This window comes from Rhinoderma darwinii, chromosome 2, assembly GCF_050947455.1.
Source record: "Rhinoderma darwinii isolate aRhiDar2 chromosome 2, aRhiDar2.hap1, whole genome shotgun sequence".
NCBI classification, from domain to species: domain Eukaryota; kingdom Metazoa; phylum Chordata; class Amphibia; order Anura; family Rhinodermatidae; genus Rhinoderma; species Rhinoderma darwinii.
Genome location: NC_134688.1, coordinates 308012464 through 308036188, shown reverse-complemented (window position 1 = coordinate 308036188; position 23725 = coordinate 308012464).

The window sequence follows — 23725 nt, the reverse complement described above, 5'->3', positions numbered from 1 at the left end:
TTTTAGGTAGTGCCACATACAGTGCCATCTGTATATAGTGCCACATACAGTGCCTCCTGTAGATAGTGTCCCCTGTAGATAGTGCCCCACACAGTGCTATCTGTAGATAGTGCCACACACAATGTCATCTGTAAATAGTGCTGCGCGCAATTAATTCTATAGATAGTGCAACATACAGTGCCCCCTGTTAATATTGCCACGCATATTATTATCTGCACATAGTGCAACACATAATTTACATCTGTAACTAGTGCCTTACACTATGCTTTTTGTAGGTAGTGCCTCTTTAGTTGCCCTACACAGTGTCATCTGTAGAAAGTTCCACACACAGTGCCATTTGTAGATAGTGCCCAACACAGTGCCCCCTGTAGACAGTGCCACACATACTATACCTTTTAGATAGAGCCACACAGTGCCATCTGTGTAATGTGACACACACATAATGTGACACACACTATGTAATCTGTAGATCATGCCACACATAAAGCCTTCTGTAAATAGTGCGCTACACAATTCTTTCTATAGATAATGCCCCACGCAGCTTCCTGTATAGTGCCACACACAGTGCCAACTGCGAAGGTGAAACATTTTAATGGCCCACTTTGTGGAAGACCAGATTAGAGGTGACGCTCTGTTGGATCTGGTCATTTTTAAACAATGCAGAGCTTGTTGGGAATGTCACTGTTCATAAAAACCTTGGTAACAGTGATCACAATATAGTTGAATTTTACCTATACTGTAAAAAACAAACACAGGCTGGGAGGGCAAAAACACTTAATTTTAAGAAGGCTAGGATGAGGTTTGCAATTCAGGACATAGACTGGGGACCAGTAATGTTAAATAATAATACAAATGATAAATGGGATATCTTAAAATTCACTTTTTATAATTATAGTGCAAAATGTATTCCTAGAGGTAACAAGTATAAACGACTAAAATTAAATCCCACATGGCTTACACCTTCTGTAAAAGGCGCAATATATGACAAAAAAAAGGGCTTTGAAAAACACAAATCTGAGGGTACAGCTATAGCCTTTGTAAAGTACAAAGAGCTTAATAAAATCTGCAAAAAAGTAATAAAATCAGCAAAAATACAAAATGAAAGGCAGGTGGCCAAGGATAGCAAAACAAATCCCCAAAAATTCTTCAAGTATATAAATGCAAAAAAGCCAAGGTCTGAACATGTAGGACCCCTAGATAGTGGTAATGGGGAGTTGGTCACAGGGGATAAAGAGAAGGCAGAGTTATATACAACAGTTAATTGGCTGAATGTAGATATGGTCCAAGCTAAGGTAAATAAAATAAATGTGCACAAGGACCTGTTACCAAATGGGTTACACCCTAGAGTTCTTACGAACTTAGTTCAGTTATTTCTGTCCCCCTCTTCATAATATTCATGGATTCTCTACTGACTGGTAATTATAAACCAGTAAGCGTAACATTCATCGTGGGAAAAATGTTTGAGGGACTTTTGAGGGACTGCATACAAGAGTATGTAACAAAAAATATTATTATAAGTGACAGCCAGCACGGTTTTAATAAGGACAGAAGTTGTCAAACTAACCTGATATGTTTTTATGAAGAGATGAGTAGTAGCCTAGACAGAGCGGCCGCTGTGAATATAGTGTTTTTGGACTTTGCAAAGGCATTTGACACTAGTCCCTCATAGACGCCTAATGAGTATATTAAAGTCTATAGGTTTAGAAAGTATAGTTTGTAATTGGATTGAAAATTGGCTCAAGGACCGTATCCAGAGAGTTGTGGTCAATGATTCCTTCTATGAATGGTCCCCGGTTATAAGTGGTGTACCCAAGGGTTCAGTGCTGGGACCACTATTATTCAACTTATTTATAAGTAATATGGAGGATGGGATTAATAGCACTATTTCTATTTTTGCAGATGACACCAAGCTATATATTATTGTTCAGTCTATGGAAGTTCATAAATTACAAGCTGATTTGGACACAGTGTTTGGACATCCACTTGGCAAATGAAGTTTAATGTAGATAAATGTAAAGTTATGCATCTGGGTACCAAAAACCTGCGTGCATCATATGTCCTAGGGGGAGCTACACTGTGGGAGAGTCACTTGAGAAGGATCTGGGTGTACTTGTAAATCATAAACTAAATAACAGCATGCAGTGTCAATCAGCTGCTTCAAAGGCCAGCAGGATATTGTCGTGTATTAAAAGAGGCATGGACTCGCGGGACAAAGATATAATATTACCACTTTACAAAGTATTAGTGCGGCCCCATCTAGAATATGCAGTTCAGTTCTGGGCTCCAGTTCATAGAAAGGATGCCCTGAAGTTGGAAAAAATGCAAAGAAGAGCAACTAAACTAATAAGGGGCATGGAGAATCTAAGTTATGAGGAAAGATTAAAAGAATTAAACCTATTTAGCCTTGAAAAGAGACGACAAAGGGGGGACATGATCAACTTAGATAAATAAATGAATGGCCCATACAAGAAATATAGTGAAAACCTGTTCCATGTAAAACCCCCTCAAAAGACAAGGGGGCACTCCCACCGTCTGGAGAAAAAAAGGTTCAATCTGTAGAGGCGACAAGCCTTCTTTACTGTGAGAACTGTGAATCTGTGGAATAGTCTACCACAGGAGCTGGTCACAGCAGGGACAGTAGATGGCTGTAAAAAAGGCTTAGTTAATTTCCTAGAATGAAAAAATATCAGCTCCTATGTGAATGTGTAGAATTTTTGTTGCATCCCTTCCCTTTCTCTTTCTCCTATCCCTTGGTTGAACTTGATGGACATATGTCTTTTTTTTCTAACCATACTAACTATGTAACTAAGGATAGGAGACCGAACAGGTGCCATTAGGCCTCGTGCACACTTACGTCACCGTTTTCACGGCCGCTTTTGACGGGTCCGTGAACCCGTTTTAGCGGCCGTGTGGTTTCCATGTGCACTCCCGTGTGCACTCCGTGTTTCCGTGCGCCGAGCATGGTACTGTCCAGAAAAATTTTAAAAAAATAAGTTCATACTTACATTCCTCCTGTCCGGCCTCCAGCGATGACTTTCAATCCATGTCGCCGCTGCAGCCAATCACAGGCTGCCACGGCCGCTGCAGCCAATCACAGGCTGCCGCGGCCTCTGCAGCCAATCACAGGCTGCCGCGTCACAAAAGAAGGTCGGACTGGAGGAAGAAGAGGGACTCGTCACCAAGACAACGACCGGGTACGTATGAAATGCTTTTTATTTTATTTTTAATCAGCAGCCTCTTTTCTCTATCAGTTATTGATAGAGACAAGTGGCTGCCGATTAGCGTAATATTTTTCTAATGTTTTTCTTCCCGCCCGGCGGTTGCTAGGCAGCGGCTCTGTCACACACGGACGGCACACGGATGCCTTCCGTGTGCCTTCAGTTTTTTTGACGGCCCCATTGACTTGCATGGGCCTCACGGTCACGGAATCCCGGACCAAAGTAGGACATGCTCTACTTTGGATCAGAAAGGAGCAACGGACGGTCAAAAAAACTGAAGTGTGAATGGCCCCATTGAAATGAATGGGTTCAGGGTGCTCTCAGTGACAAAAACGGATGGCACCCTGTGAAAAAAACTGAAATGTGCATGAGGCCTTAAACAGATGAGAAAACTTTTTTCTCATTCGCTCTCCCTTCCTTTGGTCTCCAGTCCCTCTGTTCTCTGTCGTGTGTACGGTTCCTACGAAGCTAGAAAATTTGTTAAATGTATTAACCTCCTTTTGATATGTATGTATGTGTGAATGAATGGGGATGTTTTTGCATGCCACATCAGAGTGATAGAGGCCTTTATGGCGGAGTGATTGAAGCTGCCTCAAGACGCACCTTTACGGAGAAAGCATAATGGGGCAGTGAAGTGATAAGTAAAAGGACCCTACAGTCCTCAGACACAAGTGTTTTTCTATTTTTCTATGTTTGTCAAGTAAATTGTTATTAACCACTGCCTGAGCAGCAGGACCAAAGTAAAATTGAATGTTAAAGAGGCTCTGTCACCACATTATAAGTGCCCTATCTCCTACATAAGGAGATCGGCGCTGTAATGTAGGTGACAGTAATGCTTTTTATTTAAAAAAACAATCTATTTTCACAACGTTAGGAGCGATTTTGGTTTATGCTAATGAGCTTTCTTAATGCCCAAGTGGGCGTACTTTTACTTTCGACCAAGTGGGCGTTGTACAGAGGAGTGCACTCCTCTCCATTCATTTACACTGCACTAGCGATATAGTTATATCGCTATGTGCAGCCTCATACACAAGCCCTAACATTACTACAGTGTCCTGATAATGAATACACATGACCATCCAGCCTGGACGTCATGTGTACTCAGAATCCTGACACTTCTGACTCTTTTTTTGTGAGATTCCGGCAAGTGAAACCAAATCTCGTTTAGCTCCGTAATCCGAGATTTGGTTTCACTTGCCGGAATCTCACAAAAAAAGAGTCAGAAGTGTCAGGATTCTGAGTACACATGATGTCCAGGCTGGATGGTCATGTGTATTCATTATCAGGGCACTGTTGTAATGTTAGGGCTTGTGTATGAGGCTGCACATAGTGATATATCTATATCGCTAGTGCAGTGTAAATGAATGGAGAGGAGTGCATGATGCCGATTGGTCAGCGTCATGCACTCCTCTGTACAACGCCCACTTGGTCGAAAGTAAAAATACGCCCACTTGGGCATTAAGAAAGCTCATTAGCATAAACTAAAATCGCTCCTATCGTTGTGAAAATAGATCGTTTTTTTAAATAAAAAGCATTACTGTCACCTACATTACAGCGCCGATCTCCTTATGTAGGAGATAGGGCACTTCTAATGTGGTGACAGAGCCTCTTTAAGTGTATTTGGGTGTTTCCATACTGGTCTGCCTTAGTTTGTCAGTACAGGTCCTTTGGCTTTTGGACATCGCTGATTAAATTCAGCTGCAGTCCACTGTTGCTATTGGGTGTAGGGCTATTCCCAGGGAATGACAGCGAACTGATCTCTGATAACCTCCTGGCCTGTTGCTTGACAGCCTTGTGTAACACCGGTGTTTATTCTGCATCTAGGTACACTGAAGGGCGTGTGTCCTGAAGCCGCACCTGTCTTCTCTCCCTTATGAAAAATCATCATGCTTAGTAGATACTTTTCTTAGATTGTTTGACATAGATGAATTGTAGAGTATTTTAGAAAGCAACAAAGTACCCAAAATATCTTTACAGTAGGGATCAGAATTGAATATATACTTTAATAATCTCAGTTATTTTGTATATTCATTAACTTCATTGAACTGTTTAGCATCTTCTAGTGACAAATGCAGGTAGCCCTAATACACTTAATTTAAATGCAGAAGGTAGTCAGAGGAAATTGATACTTTAAAAAGTAAAGTTTAAAGCAAAGTTAGGCTGCATTCACATCTGCGTTGTGGCTTCCATTCTAGCGTATCCGTCAGAGGACCACAAGAACGGAAGTTAACGTTTCCGTAAAAAAAAAACATTGATTTCAATGGGTTTTATTTTTGCATCAGTTGTTCTTTGTTAGGCTCCGTTCTCTCAGGTTTCCATTTTTTTTTGATAGAAGAAATACTGTAGTCTGCTGCGCTATTGTTTCCGTCAAAAATTACGGAAACCTGCCGAAAAGGAGTTTTCCGTTTTTTTTTAACATTGAAGTCAATGGATGACGGATACACACTCATATGGCATCCGTTTGTGTCAGTTATGCATTACGTTTAATGGAACCGTTTTTTTCTGCACATTTACACAGATTAAAAATGAAAGCAAGAAAGATACAGAGATAAAAACGGATCTGTTAAAAACAGAGCATAAATGATGACAAACTGACACAAATGGAAAGAAAAGAGTCCTTTTTTTCTGGTAAACTTATCCGTCAAAAACAAACATATTTTACATTCCATTGCATTGTCTGGCATCAGTGAGTCTGTCCGTTTTGGTTTTTTAAGGGCCTGTTTACATCACCGTTCGCTTTCCATTCCGGGGTACCATCGGAATCAATAGAGGAGTCGACTGCGCTATTGATTCCGTCGGAAAAACGGAAATCTGCCGGAATGGTGACGAACGGAAACCATTAGCGATGTTTCCGTCCCCATTGATATCAATGGTGACTGAAACGGGAGCTGTGGTTTCACTTTCACTTTCCTTTGCAGGGTTCACCCGACGGAAACTTCCGACGGAACCCCGGAACGGAAAGCGAACGGTGACGTGAACAGGCCCTAATTTCAACAGATCCGCTAAACGGGAGGCCACAACGCAGATGTGAATGAAGCCTTAGAAGTAGTTGTTATATAGTTGCAAATGACCAAAGAGGCTCTGTCACCAGATTTTGCAACCCCTATCTCCTATTGCAGCAGATCGGCGCTGCAATGTAGATAAGAGTAACGTTTTTTGTTTTTTTTAAACTAGCATTTTTGGCCAAGTTATGACCATTTTTATATTTATGCAAATGAGGCTTTCTAAAGTACAACTGGGCGTGTTTAAAGTTAAAGTACAACTGGGCGTGTATAGTGTGTGTACATCTGGGCGTGTTTACTTCTTTTACTAGCTGGGCGTTGTGAATAGAAGTGTATGATGCTGACGAATCAGCATCATCCACTTCTCTTCGTTAACACCCAGCTTCTGGCAGTGCAGACACACAGCATGTTCTCGAGAGATCACGCTGTGACGTCAGGTCCCAGGTCCTGCATCGTGTCGGACGAGCGAGGACACATCGGCACCAGAGGCTACATTTGATTCTGCAGCAGCATCGCCGTTTGCAGGTAAGTCGATGTAGCTACTTACCTGCAAACGTGTAAATCCGCCCTAAGAGTAATAACAGGGCAGATGTAGTGGCTAAAAAGGCTGCTCTTATGATCCTCCAAGAGTCCCTGAAAGATGAACAAAATCTGACAATGGACACTCTCATGACCTTGCAAAAACAGGCAAGTCCCCAGACACACAGTAAATGGATACTTGTAGGAAAAAATAGTGGGATTTTCAGAGGCGCTGCTAGTAATAAAACTCCACTTTGGGCAGGAGGTATAAGGCCTCATGCACACAACCGTAAAAACTCCCGTTATTACGGGTCGTAATTACGACCCGTAATAATGGGCTCATAGACTTCTATTGGCGACGGGTGCCTTCCCGTTTTCTCACGGGAAGGTGCCCGTGCTGTTGAAAAAGAAAGAACATGTCCTATTTCAGGCCGTAATAACGGCACGGACAGTCCATAGAAGTCTATGGAGCTCTCGTAATGACGGGTGGCTACATGTGTGCACCCGTCATTACGGCAGCGTTGCTAAGCGACGTCAGTAAATAGTCACTGTCCAGGGAGCTGAAAGAGTTAACTGATCGGCAGTAACTCTTTCAGCACCCTGGACAGTGACTACCGATCAGTATAAAACAGTGTAAAAAATAAAAATAAAAGACGTTCATACTTACCGACAACTTCCTGCTTCCTCCAGTCCGGTCTCCCGCCCGTTGCCTTGGTGACGCGTCCCTCTCGACATCCGGGCCGACGTCCTGGATGACGTTTCAGGCCATGTGACCGCTGCAGCCAATCACAGGTCAATCACAGGCTGCAGCAGTCACATGGACTGCCGCGTCATCCAGGGATGTCGGGCTGGATGTGAAGAGAGGGACGCGTCACCAAGACAACGGCCGGGTAAGTATGAATTTCTTGAACTTTTATTACAGAAAGGGCTGTCCCTTCTCTCTATCCTGCACTGATAGAGAGAAGGGGCTGCCGATTAGTGCAGTGCTATTTTGCCGCCAAAAACGTGCTCGTAAATACGGGTGGAATACGTGTGACACCGGACCCATATTTACGGGCACGGGTTCGTAAATACTGGTGCAAAACGGGTGGAATACGTGTGACACCGAACCCGTATTTACGCCAGTATTTACGGGTGGGAAAAAATACGGTCGTGTGCATGAGGCCTAAGCAAAGCCTTTTTATTTATTTTTTTAAACAAAAAAACAAAACAAAACAGAGGAGCTTGATAAGCATGAATTGCTAAAACAAGATAAAATTATATAAAATGGATCCGACCGGTTTCGGGACTGGACTAGTCACTTCTTCAGGGATGATATCATGAATATTTTAACTGGTTACCGACCGCTGGCTGTGTTTTTATGGCCAGCGGTCAGGGTCCTTAAAACCAGAGCCATAGACTTTTTACGTCTCGGGTTTTAACTTGCTGCCCGAGCGATCGGGCAGCTGAATGTCGGGTCTCCGGCTATCAGTGACTGCAGGGGACCCTGAGGAGAAGCTACACCGTTTTCCAAATTATTATGCACATTGGATTTAAGTGTCATAAACATTGAATTATTAGTTTTTCAATTAAACTCATGGATGGTATTGTGTCTTAGGGCTCTTTGGACCATTGTAATCAATCTCAGATACCTGTGATAATTAGTTTGCCAGGTGTGCCCAATCAAAGGAAAACTCCTTAAGAAGGACGTTCCACATTATTAAGCAGGCCACAGGTTTAAAGCAATATGGGAAAGAAAAAGGATCTCTCTGCTGCCGAAAAGCGTGAAATAGTGCAATAACTTGGACAAGGTATGAAAACATTGGATATTTCAAGAAAACGTAAGCGTGATCATCGTACTGTGAAAATATTTGTGGCTGATTCAGAGCACAGACGGGTACGTTCAGATAAAGACATAATGAGGAAGGTTTCTGCCAGACAAATTAATAGGATTAGGAGAGCAGCTGTTAAAATGCCGCTGGTGCCTCTGGAGTCCCGCAAACCTCAAGGTGTAGGATCCTCCAGAGGTTTGCAAGTGTGCATAAATCTGTTATTCGGCCACCCCTAAACAATGATCACAAGCAGAAAAGGTTGCAGTGGGCTCAGAAATATATGAAGACTAATTTCAAACCGTGTTGTTTACTGATGAGTGCCGTGCAACCCTGGATGGTCCAAATGGATGGAGTAGGGTATGGTTGGTGAATGGCCACCATGTCCCAACAAGGCTGCGACATCAACAAGGAGGTGGCGGAGTCATGTTTTGGGCTGGAATCATGGGGAGAGAGCTAGTAGGCCCCTTTAGGGTCCCTGACAGTGTGAAAATGACCTCTGCAAAGTGCGCAGAGTTTATGACTGACCACTTTCTTCCGTGGTACAAAAAGAAGAACCGTGCCTTCCGTAGCAAAATTATCTTCATGCATGACAATGCACCATCTCATGCTGCAAAGAATACCTCTGTGTCATTGGCTGCTATGGGCATAAAAGGAGAGAAACTCATGGTGTGGCCCCCATGTTCCCCTGACCTCAACCCTATTGAGAACCTTTGGAGCATCCTTAAAGAGGCTCTGTCACCAGATTTTGCAACCCCTATCTGCTATTGCAGCAGATAGGCGCTGCAATGTAGATTACAGTAACATTTTTATTTTTAAAAAACGAGCATTTTTGGCCAAGTTATGGCCATTTTTGTATTTATGCAAATGAGGCTTGCAAAAGTACAACTGGGACGTCTTGAAAAGTAAAAGTACAACTGGGCGTGTATTATGTGCGTACATCGGGGCGTGTTTACTACTTTTACTAGCTGGGCGTTCTGATGAGAAGTATCATCCACTTCTCTTCAGAACGCCCAGCTTCTGGCAGTGCAGATCTGTGACGTCACTCACAGGTCCTGCATCGTGTCGGCCACATCGGCACCAGAGGCTACAGTTGATTCTGCAGCAGCATCAGCGTTTGCAGGTAAGTAGCTACATCGATTTACCTGCAAACGCCGATGCAGCTGCAGAACCATCTGTAGCCTCTGGTGTCGATGTGTCCTCGCTCGTCTGACACGATGCAGGACCTGTGAGTGACGACACAGCGTGATCTCTCGAGAACACGGCTGTGTCTGCACTGCCAGAAGCTGGGCGTTCTGAAGAGAACGTAGTAAAAGTAGTAAACACGCCCTGATGTACGCACATAATACACGCCCAGTTGTACTTTTACTTTTCAACACGCCCAGTTGTACTTTTGCAAGCCTCATTTGCATAAATACAAAAATGGTCATAACTTGGCCAAAAATGCTCGTTTTTTAAAAATAAAAACGTTACTGTAATCTACATTGCAGCGCCTATCTGCTGCAATAGCAGATAGGGGTTGCAAAATCTGGTGACAGAGCCTCTTTAAGCAAAATATCTATGAGGGTGGGAGGCAGTTCACATCAAAACATAAGCTCTGGGAGGCTATTCTGACATCCTAGAAAGATATTCAAGCAGAAACTGCCCAAATACTCACAAATTCAATGGATGCAAGAATTGTGAAGGTGATATAAAAGAAGGGGTCCTATGTTAATATGTAACTTGGCCTGTTAAGTTTTTTTTGATTGAAAGAGCTTTTGATTTCTGTAAATATGACCTCCTGATGCTGCAAATTCAACAAATTACCATTTTAGTTCTCTTTACAACCTTTAAAATGTTTTGATCTCTGTTGTGTATAATAATGTGAAACAGTGCATTTTGAGTTTTTTACTTCTAAAAAAAAATCTGTTATCATTAGGAGATTTGTTCAATAAAATTTGCATTATACTCCAACGGTTGATGGCTTGAAGATTATACTGACTGTCATTTGCATCGACTATTTAGGAAAATAAGCGAAAAATAAAATTTGCATAATAATTTGGAACGCGGTGTAGAAGCAGCTTTCGCTGCTTCTGTCTTCTCTGATCACTTGTACACAGCGCTCAATGAACGCTGTGTATATGAATAGAGGCAGCGGCCGCGCCGCTGTCTCTATTGCTCCCGGTGTTGATGTGACTGGTGACATGATCGCCGGGTGCCGTTAGTGGTAGACTGCTGCTGGGTCTTACTAGACCCAGCACAGCCCTTATTAGTGACAATCGTCACTATGAGAGGGCTGATTTTCCCTGTAACTGGGGCTGCTGTGCAGCTCCAGTTACAGTGGAAAAACATGGTGTAAAAGAAAGAAAAAAATATATATAAAGTTCCCCAAAGGTCTTTTTTGACCTTTGAGGGACAGACCATAGTAATAAAAAAATAGTAAAGTGCAAAAAAAATTAATAATAAATACACATAAAATCCCCACCCCAAAAAAAAAAAATCCGAACCGCCAATCATTGTTGTAACGCTAGCGCTGAGCCAATTACCCTAATATAGACATGTAATATATTCAAATTTACGGTAGACAATGATGATCACAAATAAAATGTCTATTTTAGGGTAAAACTATGTTATTACCAAAAAAAATAGCTGAAACCTAAAAAACTTATTTTTTTACTATTATTTTCAAACTTTAAGAATAACAATTCTAAAATAGCAAAAAGGATGTGCATGAAAACGATAAAAAAAAAAAGAAACCTGCATTGTCTACAGAAAAAAAACATCGCAAAAATCACGTCGTTAGCCCAACAAATAAAAAAGTTATAGCCATTAAACTAACACATGCTAAAAAGGGCTAAACGGTGTCTGGTCCTGAAGGCTCAAAATAGCCCCGTCCTGAACTGGTTAACACCAAAAGGTGAGCATACTAACCTGTGGCTATATACCCACTAACCTGTTTTATTTTGAACATATTACACCATGAAGCGCTGTACTTTTCTTTTTCTTTGAGCTATTTTTTAACACTGTAAATGAAAGAACACAGGTAGTAAGCCAAATAATATAATAATGTTTGGAAACATGAGAACGGCGATTGTGTGCCCCTCCAGCTCTGTATCAGTTTTTAACAAACTTATCCCATCTCCCATCCCATGTTTCCAAAGGAGGAATGGTTGTTATTATAAGGCTTCTCACAATTTGCGACACAATGGTGCTAGAAATGCATGATTTGTGGCTAGTACAATCCAGGCAAAATGCAGATATGGCCTACCTGAGACGGTAGAGTCTGACCGTGGGACACATTTCACAGGGGAGATATTTGCAGAAAGGCTTGCAAATTAACCAACACCTACAAACTCCATATCACCCACCGTCATCAGGGAAGGATGAGAGAGCAAATGGTGTCTTAAAAAATAAGATAGATAAAATCTGTGAGCAAACAAAACTTACTTGGGTACAAGCCCTACCGTTAGCGCTATTTGCAATGAGTCATACCCCAAAGGGAATGCATGGACTTTCACCATTTAAAATACTGTTTGCAGGCCACCTCTAACAGGCCATTTCTTTCCACAGGAATTACATGGACAGTATGACAGGGGTCCCCAAGCTATTTGCTTGGGGGACACATGGTCGCAAGAGCCCCAAAAAAATTTTTTTATTGATATTTATGGCTTTTATGTAGCATGGATTTGTGTTTGTGTATTTCTCTCCCCCTTTACCCTTCTTTTTTCCATATGTAGTAGAATGGTACTTACCTTACTGACGTCCCCTAAGTAAGCTGTACAGGGGGTACGTGCAGGTTCCAGTTGTTTCTATCTCCAGGCAGATGTTTCCCGGTGAACAGCTGATTGGTCAAGGTCAGCTGTGCTAATTGCATGAGCAGGTTCCAGAATCTTCTATTTCCAGGCAGTTTTTCTCCTAGGAACAGCTGATTGGACATGGTAACACAAACCCCAACATATAAACATACAAATAAATGACAACCACAACTTTATAAGTGGAAATATAGGCCGCGATGTTTATTAAGGGTTACCCAAGAATAAATAATTCAATCCAACATAACCATAAAATTATTGAAAATTCATTAATCAATCATCATCAAATTATTGAACCAAGTCCCCCCAGCATTAGCTGGGAGACTAAACCCCACTAGTAAACATCGCGACAGGGAAGCCCTTTTAAAAAAGGGGAGGGCTGGGCGGGGCTTGTCTTGAATCTTCTTCAAACGGCCCGGAACACTGCCGGACACCAGAATTTAAACAGGAAATCTTCCCGCCGTTGCTGCTCGTTATCCAATCAGTAAAAAGCGCCGGCTTCACGAGCGCAAGGTGGAAAATTCCAGAACTTGCTCGTACATTCCTGTACAGCTGACCTGAACCTGACCCATGCAGGTAAATACCAACTGTAATAATAAAAGAGGGGTGGGGAGAAGGAAACCAAACCAGAAACCACCAACCTTTAAATCATAAAAATTATTTGGGGCTGTGATACCATGTGTCCCCCAAGCGATTGCTATGGGGGGCCCTGGCATGGTAACACAAACCCCAACATATAAACATACAAATAAATGACAGCCACAACTTTATAAGTTAGTCATTAGCTGGGAGACTAAACCCCACAAGCCATGAATCATCGATACATGCCCCCCCCCCCAAACATCGCAGCCATTTTTCAATAACATTTTGCAGACCTAAATTAAAAATATCAATCCCCACTTCAGAAAGATGAATATCATCTGACCTATAAAGGCCTGATGTAAAACCCTCCAGATCAATATGTCTGTATGAAAAACCCCCTAAAGAGGGTAAATACTTCTCCATTGCTCGATTGACTCTTTCTTATTTTCTCTAAATATGAACATACCTTACCTGTCCATAATAATCGAGGAACAATTTCCGAAAAAATGAAAACAGAACTGGGAAACATACATTGTATTACAGGTAAAACCAAAAAATATTAAAAACATTCGGATCAAAAGATAAATTCTCTGAATAACTCCGCTTGCTTGCTCTCTTCTGAGCCCAATAGATAAAAGAGTGGCCAACTATCCAGACCACTAATTTTTTACCTAAAGGAAATAATAATTAATTCATAATCAACAAGTCAGGTCTAATATATAGTCTAAATCTGTTTGATTCCCATCTACCTATACGCTTAATTATTGATTCATCCAAACCTAATCTGGCTGCTTCCGTAGCAGCCCCAATTCTAAAAGAATGGGATGAAAATTTAAAATCACCCAAGTCTAACGAAACTAAACATTTCTTAAAAATTGAAGTAAATTGGAACCTAGTTAATGGAGACATATCCTGGTGTAACAAAAAGGGGCCTGTAACTGCAGGTCTAATTTTAAACCATTCCTGAATATTAAGTACCGGACAAATTTCAGAGCCTTCAAATTTATTTAGACGAATCCAGAAACCACGACCAGACTGATTCGTTTTTGATTTTCTCAAGAAAATAGATGCAAACGAACTTCCCAACTGAACATCTTTACAATCTAAGCCAGAACTAACTTTTTTATTAATCAATACTAATTCACCTATTCTTAATGCTGCAAAGAAGGCGACTACAAACGCAGTGCGAAATAAACAAACTTCAAAACTGTCAAAACAAATCCGCTCCAAAGCAGACCACAATTTACTCAAAAGATCAACAGAAATAGGTCTCCTACCATCTGAGCAAGAAAAATTCCTCTGATAACCCTTCAGTAATTGCCTGACTGGAAAATAATTGATTGGTTGTGAACCCAATAATTTCCAAAAAAATGAGATTCCTGCCAGGATTTTTTAAAATGTAAGACGCAGAAAATTCATTCTGAATTAAATCACAGATAAATAATAAAAATAGACCAACATCATCATGTAAATAATCGACCTCTAAATTTGCACAAAAGGAAAGCCAATCATTCCATGCATCTGAATACTCAGCCCATGTTCTAGGTGCTAATGAATTTCTAATATTAGAAGAAATCAATCCCAGATCAAGTCCCACAAATGAATTGGCCATGGGATCCCTTCTTCCTCTGCCTCCGGAGCCAGCTCTCGAAACTTCTGCCACTGACAACGAGACAGAGAATCTGCTAAATTATTACTTCTTCCTTCAATATAACTCGCTTTCAACCATATATTAAAAGATAGACAACACAGTACCAAATGTCTTAACAGCTTAGTGGTAAGATCACATTATGATGACAACTATTTATAGCAAATACAACTCCTTTGTTGTCTGTAAACAAACGAATTCTCCTATCTTTAAATTCAAAACCCCAAATTACAATAGCAACTAGCACAGGAAAAAGTTTGAGTAACACTATATTCTTGTTAACTTTATTCAATATCCAAGAATCCGGCCAAGTCTCTGCCGACCATCTACCACACCAGTATGCTCCATAGCCACTACTACCTGCTGCATCCGTGAATAAACAAAGCGAGTCTGAATCTTCAAAATCTTGCTGCCAGCAACTGTGACCATTGAATTTGCTCAAAAATTCAAGCCAAATTCCCAGATCGTCTTGCAAGTATCTCAATAATCTGATATGAGCCCTAGGCGACTTCAAACCCCGCGTAGCAAAATAAAGTCTCTTAGAAAAAACGCGTCCCATTGGAATAACTCTGGTAGCAAAATTTAAAAAAATCAAGTAAAGATTGTAGTTCCTGTAGCGAAGTTTTCTTTTTTGCTAACAGCTCAACCAACAAAACTCAGATTTTTAACAACTTATCTACTGGTAATCTAAATTCCATATTAACCGAATCTATAACAATACCTAAAAACTCTAAACAATAACAGGGCAAAACCGTTTTTTCTTTAGCAAGTGGAACTCCAAAATAACTAGCAACTTCAATAAATTTATCTAATAACTCTAAACATGAAAACGACTCAGCGTAACCAACAAACAAGAAATCATCCAAATAATGTAATATACCTCCATTAGGCATCTGTTCCTGAACTACCCAATGCAAAAAAGTAGAAAAAGCTTCAAAATAATGACAGGATACTGAGAATCCCATCGGGAGGCATTTGTCAAAATAAAATGCATCATCAAACTGGAAACCTAAAGAGTTAAAGCCACTAGGCTTAACTGGTAATAATCTAAAAGCTGATTTTATGTCAGCCTTGGCTAATAGAGCTTTGTGGCCAAACTGTCTTAATAAAGCCACTGCCTGATCAAATGAAGCGTACGTAACTGACGCTCATCCTTTATCTATCTCGTCATTTAAAGACGTCTTCTCCGGGTAAGAAAGGTGATGAATTAGTCTAAAAGACCCAGCCTCCTTTTTAGGCACTATACCTAAAGGTGATAACCTGAAATTACTAAATGGAGGAGTACTAAATGGGCCAGCGATCCTACCTGACTCTAATTCTTTACACAACTTTTCCCTAACAATAGCTTTATGCATATCTACTGATTTCAAATTTTCAACCCAGCAGCAGCCATGACCAATAAACATTGGAATTTCAAAACCTTCATTGAAACCATTAAAAATGAGCTCAGCTTTCTCCCTGTCTGGGTAACGCTCGAGCCATGGGCGCATTCTTATTAGCATCACTGGCGTCCATGATTTTTGATAACTCCTTGGTACTTGGCTGTTGCTGACTTAATTGACCTGCTTTCTTGAAACATCTACACATGGGGTGAGCGCCCCCACAAAAGGAACACTCGTGTTTATACCTACAACTACTAAACCATTTGCAAGTTGTTTCATTAAAAGCGAAACATACACCTTTCCTAAGGTTACCTTGAGCAGCATTTTGCTGTTTAACCGGCGCAGCTCTTTGTGGTAACATTAGATTGAGCCAAAGACCCACATCTTTAACCCCCCAATTAATGGACGGGTAAACTGCCAACTTCTGTCTAAACATTTCGTCACAGTTATACCATACCGCCAAAATTGCGATAAGCCTCAAGAATAATGTCAATATGTTGAAATAAACCACAACACTTATCCGGATATTTCTCACCTAAAACTGCAGAATAAAACAAAACGCCTGTAACCAATTATTAAAAGATCTTGGCATACTACGCTTCCTATCATCCTCGAACTTTTCATCTTTCTTCTCACAACGAACAATATGTTCCTTAGCTGAGGGCAATAGTGTTAAAACTTCAATAAATTCATTACGCCAAATGCGCTCCTTAATATTCTTCAACAAATGAAAACCTAAAGGTGACACTTCACACGAAATTGCCTCCTTAACACAAGTCTCTACAACTCCTGCACCTCTGTCTAACAAAGGAACAACATTAACAGACTCCGCAACCTGTGGCAAAATGACAGAAGTATTACCATTACTCTCTGTCACTTTATCATTTGAGCTGTTCTGTTCACTCCATACTCCAGCTGCTGTACTAGGAGCTGCAGCTTTAGTAATGAAATCTGATAAAAACCTTCATAAAATTAAAAAGATAGACATTTTGGTTAGCATTCATCTCACCACTCGCTGGGTCCATTGCAGGCTGATTTTCTCCCGACCTTGAACCGGTAGGTGGAGCTAAGCCCTGCTGGTCCTGACGAAATCCCTCTCTAGGCTGTGCAGCTCGTCCTGAGGAAGCTGTACTGCGCTGCTGCTGTGAGGCGCTTTCCCGCCCTTTTGACTCTGCAGGACCCTGGAAACTCTGCCTCGTCACTGTCCCACGTCGTTCTGACGACACCGACCGCTGACGCTGCCTCCCCTCTGCTGACAGGCAAAACTCTGCCCTTTGGCCGACTGAACGACCACTGCTTCTGCTCCTGCTGCCATGAGGAGGCGGTGAGTAAATTACCCGGCTCCTCCTTGTCCTCTTGGTCGGCCTCCTGTCAGTCTTTGTAAGGCCCGGCTCCTCCTCTGTAAGTCTCGCCTCACTCCGCTCCGTTACATCCTGTGGTAGTCTTCCTCCATGTTCCGTTGGCAGCTCTGCTACATTAAGGCATCTTCTTAGCCATTCCTCACCTCCCGCTGACTCCGCTCTCTGTAATAGCTGTTGCATAAGGTCCTCCATGGCTTGTCTTGAATCCTCTTCAAACGGCCCGGAACACTGCCGGACACCAGAATTTAAACAGGAAATCTTCCCGCCGTTGCTGCTCGTTATCCAATCAGTAAAAAGCGCGGGCTTCACGAGCGCAAGGTGGAAAATTCCAGAACCTGCTCGTACATTCCTGTACAGCTGACCTGAACCTGACCCATGCAGGTAAATACCAACTGTAATAATAAAAGAGGGGTGGGGAGGAAGAAACCAAACCAGAAACCACCAACCTTTAAATCATAAAAATTATGTGGGGCTGTGATACCATGTGTCCCCCAAGCGATTGCTATGGGGGGCCCTGGCATTCGAATTCCAAAAGGCGGGAAACTGATCTATAAATGAGTGAGTTTTCTTCGTGGTCAAGCAGTTCATCTGGAGCCTGGACCATCGCCCACCCTCCCTCCCTTATGTTCTGAATTTCCTTCCTGTCACAATGTTTTTTAGAGGGGTTTTGTCACCCAGCTAATGCTGGGCGGACTTGGTCTTTTATTAAAAGCTGGATTTTTTTTATTGGTTTTCTTGATTTTAAATTTATGGTTATTTATATATTTTAATTATTATTGAATTTATGTTACCCTTTATTATCCAATATTCAGTTGTCTGTGTTATTTATTGCTTATTATTTTTGTGGGTTCTGTGCTACCAAGGGTTGTGATAAGAAGATATGTGAGGAAGCATCTGGAAACCCGAATTGATGGCCCATACCGACGACACCTACGTCAGTGAAAGCAGAGGGGAAATCCAATTGGATTCACACTTCTCACTGTAAAAAGGTCAACTTTCAGGTAGATGATGCAGATCTGCGCAAAAAGGGTGAGACCACTCGGAGAGAGGAGGATTGACCATAAGAAAACGTCCAAAATGCATTTGCTGTCTTGCCTGTTCTTTTGTATCTTATGCTATTGCATACAGGCGTACGGAGAATGGTGAAAGAACTCTATCTGGCTTTTACATCAACAAACAGCTGAACACAACTGACTATTGGATCTGTTCTCATGTTCCAGCAAATCATAAAGGAATCCCTTTAAGTCATTCATTAATATTGGTACTTCATTTAATATGAATTAAATGTCACAGACTATAGCTATGATGTTGAAATAGATGTAGATTTGTAGATTGGGGGCGTGGCTTTGGCATGGCGGTGTGAAGATGCACACTCTGAAGGCTACGGACCCGGCCTCCCAGAAAATCGCCCATAGGGCTCACTTACCTGGCTCCTGTAAGTTATGACGAAGGGCAGGAATTGTAGGAGCCTCTCTGCGACTTCCTGTACCTCTTCCATTGGCAGATTCCTTTGCTCCCGACTGGACTTGTCATCTCAGCAGCGCTCCTCCATCCCGCCGCTAGGCTGCAGCCAGACACCGCTGACACGTATGCTCCCGCCGACTCCCTGCTCCACCCGGACGGCTTGTGTCCGCAGTCGTACCCCAGCGCGACCTCCTGATATGGCAACACCAGACGTATGTCTGGGCCTTGACAATGAGCCCGGGACGACTCAGCCGGCCACGGCGGCTGACTATCCTCCTCTCCTGCCCCAGTGTGAGACCCAGCAGGATGCTGACCACATGGCATTGCAAGGCTAGGCGGTAATAGCGACGCCATTTTCCCCAGCCACCTCACAGCAGTCTCCTGGAGGGCATATCGCAACTCAAGCAGGGGACCCCGGCTATCCTTAGAGGGCCACCCTCTCCCCCAGCTGTTGAGAGAGACCAACAGTCGGTCTTCCCTTAGGGTCCTCTGCCTTCTATAGAACGGACCTTGACGGAGAAATGGTACGGGCCTTGCCCACAAAGTCTGACCTGGACTTGCGTCTTTCACGCCTGGAGAAAAACATGACATAGCCATTCATGCGGTTACCCAGAAGGTTCGTTCACTTACCGCACTGGTTGCGACTCTGGAACGCCAGAACTCTGTTCACTCTCTGGACATCTCGGTTCTTTCTCAGACCTCGAAACACAATCTACCCAAATGCGGGACTTTTTCTTGCACCTGGGTGATGTTGAAAATAGAGGGAGACAGAACAATCTTAAATTAAGGTGCATATCTGAATTCCGTGCCTCCAGAATGTTTGTATTACGCAGTGACTAATATATTCAACAAGCTCCTGGATAGCCCACGGGATATGGCTATCGAGCTGGATAGAGTGCATAGATTGGTGGGTCCAAGTGCCCGAGATACCAACCGCCCACGGGATGTGATCTGAAGAGTTCATTTCTACAAACATAAGGAGGACATAGAACGGAGAGTGTGGGAGAAGGTGCCATACCCTATAATGGATCAGAGGTTACCACTCCGCCTGACATTTCCAGATTGGCCCTCTACATGCGTAGAGCTTTACGCAGTTTACTAAAGGCTACTAAAACAGTGGGTGCCACGTACAGGTGGGGCCATCCCTTCCACATCATCCTCAGAAAACTGGGACATTCGTTTGCTTTTAGATCCCAGGATGAGTTGGAGGAGGCATTCCGGTTCCTGGAGATCCCCCCAGTCCTGCTACCTGATTGGACTGTGCCCCCAGCATCACTCTTTCCCAGGAATGGTCCCTTTCCAGATTCCGCCTCGTCCCAGGGATGGTCCAGCCGAGGTGCGGACAACAGTGAGGCGCTCCCCGAGCAGAGACTGATCTTCTACATATTACCTGTATGGACTGGTCCTTGCATTGTGGGCCTTCGGTCTGTATTACCTGTGCTCAGTGGCGTAGCTATAGGGGTCGCAGCGGTCACAGCCGCGACCGGGCCCCTTAGCCTGGGGGCCCACTGGCCCCCCGTTGTCACATGGCACTAACTGTACAATTGATTTTTTAATACTTTACTGGTCGGGCTGAGGGCCCCTCACGTGACGTCACGATCACATGGTACCATGTGACATCACGTGAGGTTAGTTCCGGCCATTCATGAAGAGAACGCAACGAAGTGTGGACGGTGAGAGAGAGCCTGGATGCCCTGGAAGTTGGAGCCGATCATCCGACTCCTCAGGAAACAAGACCTCGTGAGTCGCAGAAGGGGTCCGTGATGTGATGTGATTTGATTTGATGTGATTGTGGTGTATTCTATTGAGAGGAGAGCACAATTCATTACAAATTGTGTGTCGCGACTCACTGGGGGTTCATGTGAAGACCTCCGGGGGGGTCGCGAGCCAGCCACCGAGATTCCTGTTCCAACTGTATCTGCTTCATCGGGATACAGATACAGTTGAAATCAGGGCTGGAGCAAGGAGCTGACGACTCCTTGCTCCATCATTCACTGTGCCGTGAGCCATGAGCGGCTCAGAGTAGGCAGCCGCTCCATATATTATACTGTATGGAGCGGCTATGAGGGCATTATACTTTATGGGGGCATTATACTGTATGGGGTCTGCTATGTGGGGCATTATACCATATGGGGTCTGCTATGCGGGCATTATACTGTGTGGGACAGCTATCGGGGGCATTATACTGTATGGGGGCAGCTATAGGGAGCATTATACTGTATGGGGGCAGCTACGGGTAGCATTATACTGTATGGGAGCATTATACAGTGGGGGCTGTTGGGCAAGGCGGCTGGGCATAGGCGCTGCAGGGTTCTTGTGGTGTTTGGGAGGGGTAGGGGGGCCCAAGCTGAATTCTTGCACCAGGGCCCATGAGCCTTTAGCTACGCCCCTGCCTGTGCTTATCCCCCCTTTGCAGCGTAGTTATGAGGGTATCCCCGTCACTTTGCGGGTTGGTTTACAAACAGGGTATTCCGCTTAGTTCAGACTCCACACATAGTCCTTCGTGATGACACTCACCTTACTCCCTCTGACTGTTGCGCTCCGGCTACTAACTGTGCCATTGATGCTTTAGGCTCCACAGGTGTTGTCCCAGGAAGTTGGGAGCCCTCCTTAGGAGTGATGGTGGTGGGTGGTGGATGGTGGAGCCATGGGTCGGCAAGCGCTGGCCTCAGTCTTCTCCTTAGGAGATGCCAGTGTTCGCTTCCACTCACCTCGGCCGCATCCCGTAGGGTACGCGCACACGCTCATGCCCGCTCTTAAAGGGGAAGCGCACCATGAGTGGCCTGGACTATAAGAGGGGCCCAGCCCCCTGCTTCGATGCCTGAGTGTTGTTTTTCATATCCTAGTTTGTCTAATGGTGTCCTAGTGTTTTCCAGTTCCAGTGTTCCCTGTTCCTGTATCCGGTTATCTGTATCCCGTTCTATCCTGGTCGAGTGCCGTGCTGAGCCAAAGTCATGCTGTGCTGTATACCACGCCTTACGTCTACCTGCTGCCTAGTCCCAGCCGAGCCTGCCTTGCTACTGTCTGAGCTGCCACAGATACCCTATACGAACTATAGACTTTAACCTGCGTCCTGTTGGCCAGCTGCCATACCGCCAAGGTGGTACAGCCCAGTGGGTCCACGAACCCAACATAACACATATACTTCTTTGTTTCTTCACATCGCTATCATTCTTTGTTCCCACTAGGGCACAGTTCCCATGCTGCTGTGCCTCGGTCTGAGGGTATTTTTCTTCTTAGTGAGAAATAGCACACAACGAGTTGTTGGGGAGTTTTGTACTCCGCTTATAGTGGTAGTTTATTGTTACGTTCTTCTGGTCACACTACCTCTTCTAAGGGGGCTTACTCTTTCCTTTGTTTCTTTCTTTTCCCCTCCCTGTCTTCCTCGTCCGCTTCCAACATGTCTAACATTACTATTGTTTCCCTGAATGCACAGGGCCTGAACATAACTGAGAAGAGATCCTCTATTCTCTGCCTCCTCTGGAAGAAAAAAGCACAGGTGGCCTTCCTTCATGAGACCCACTTTTGGGCTGACCATATGCCGAAACTCACAGATTCACATTATCCGAATGGTTACCATAGCATGTCCCCAGACTCTAAGACGAAGGGCGCCTCCATCCTGATTTCTTGCTCTATCCCCTGGGAGCATGTGGAGACTCGAACCGATGGAGCGGGAAGGTATTCTTTGTGAAAGGTAGGCTGGCCAACACACTGACCACACTGGCCTCGTTTTATCTCAGGTTGCCTTTTTAGAGAGGGTCCTGACGGAGTTGGATGACTTTCTGGAAGGTACTCTAGTATTGGGAGGTGACGTCAACGTACCCCTAGACCCCACCTTAGACTCCTCACAAAGACACTCGGCCTTATCTAGGTCTGCCCATCGTCGGCCTACTCAATACACCAACTATGTGCGTAGGGCCCACGTATGCTGATCCCATAGCCAGAATAAAAGGGTGCAAAGTCAATTTACCTAAGGTACACATTGGAGAAATGCCAGATTAATGTTCAATATGAAGTATGTTGCAGCAAAATGTGATGAGGTAAACGGTAATTTTAAAAACCAATGTTGGTGTGAAACTATGACAGTGTCTTGTGCCCCCAGGTGTTCCTGTCCTGACAAATGAGATGACGAGGAGTGGGGCTTCACCATAGGAAGAGTTGTTCCAGCCATCAGACAACATCCAAACCTCTCAATTTCTGACATTTGTTAAATGCACTCTAGATAGACTAGATACAAATGAGAGTTGTTCACAAGAATAAGTTAAACAAATATGCTAGTATTATGGATGGGATCTATTGGTGTTTGGTATAACAATATGCTTTCTGGATTGCGGAAACCCATAGTGGTAGTTATAGGACTGATTTTAATTCTCTTAATTGCCTGGAATTTATTAATGTGTTGTATTTCTCATTGCAGTAAAGATGTGGATACATCCATTCCCTAGACATAGACAAAAGAAAGTGAGGCAGCACTACCTGGTAGTGCTGCCTCACTTTCTTTTGTCTATATTGAAGAGTCATTGGAACTGTGACCTAAGAGGCGTGCACCCATCTTAGCTGTGTCCAGTGCTGATAATCTATACCTTACCATTCCCTAGACATGATGACATAATAGCTACAGAATTGATCATCTGACAGCCCTGCTCAACTGCTCAACTACCCGCCTCTCCTGAAGACCCCTCAGCTGTTTGAGAGTTGGGTGGGGGACATCATCTCTGAGAAGAGTGTCCCACAGATGCAACCCAGCAGTTTGAGCACCACTCAGAGTAAATGCTCTAAGAGTGATTTCACCTGGAATTTCGGAATTTCTCCGTGGTGGTCCTTGTGTTGTGATGCATCTCTGGCTAGCTGTAGTCATCTACAATATATAGAAAAGAGTTTTTGTTTGTTTGTGTGTTCATTCAATAAAATGTATGGACAAGTAGAGGAAGTAGCTACCATGAGGCAGTC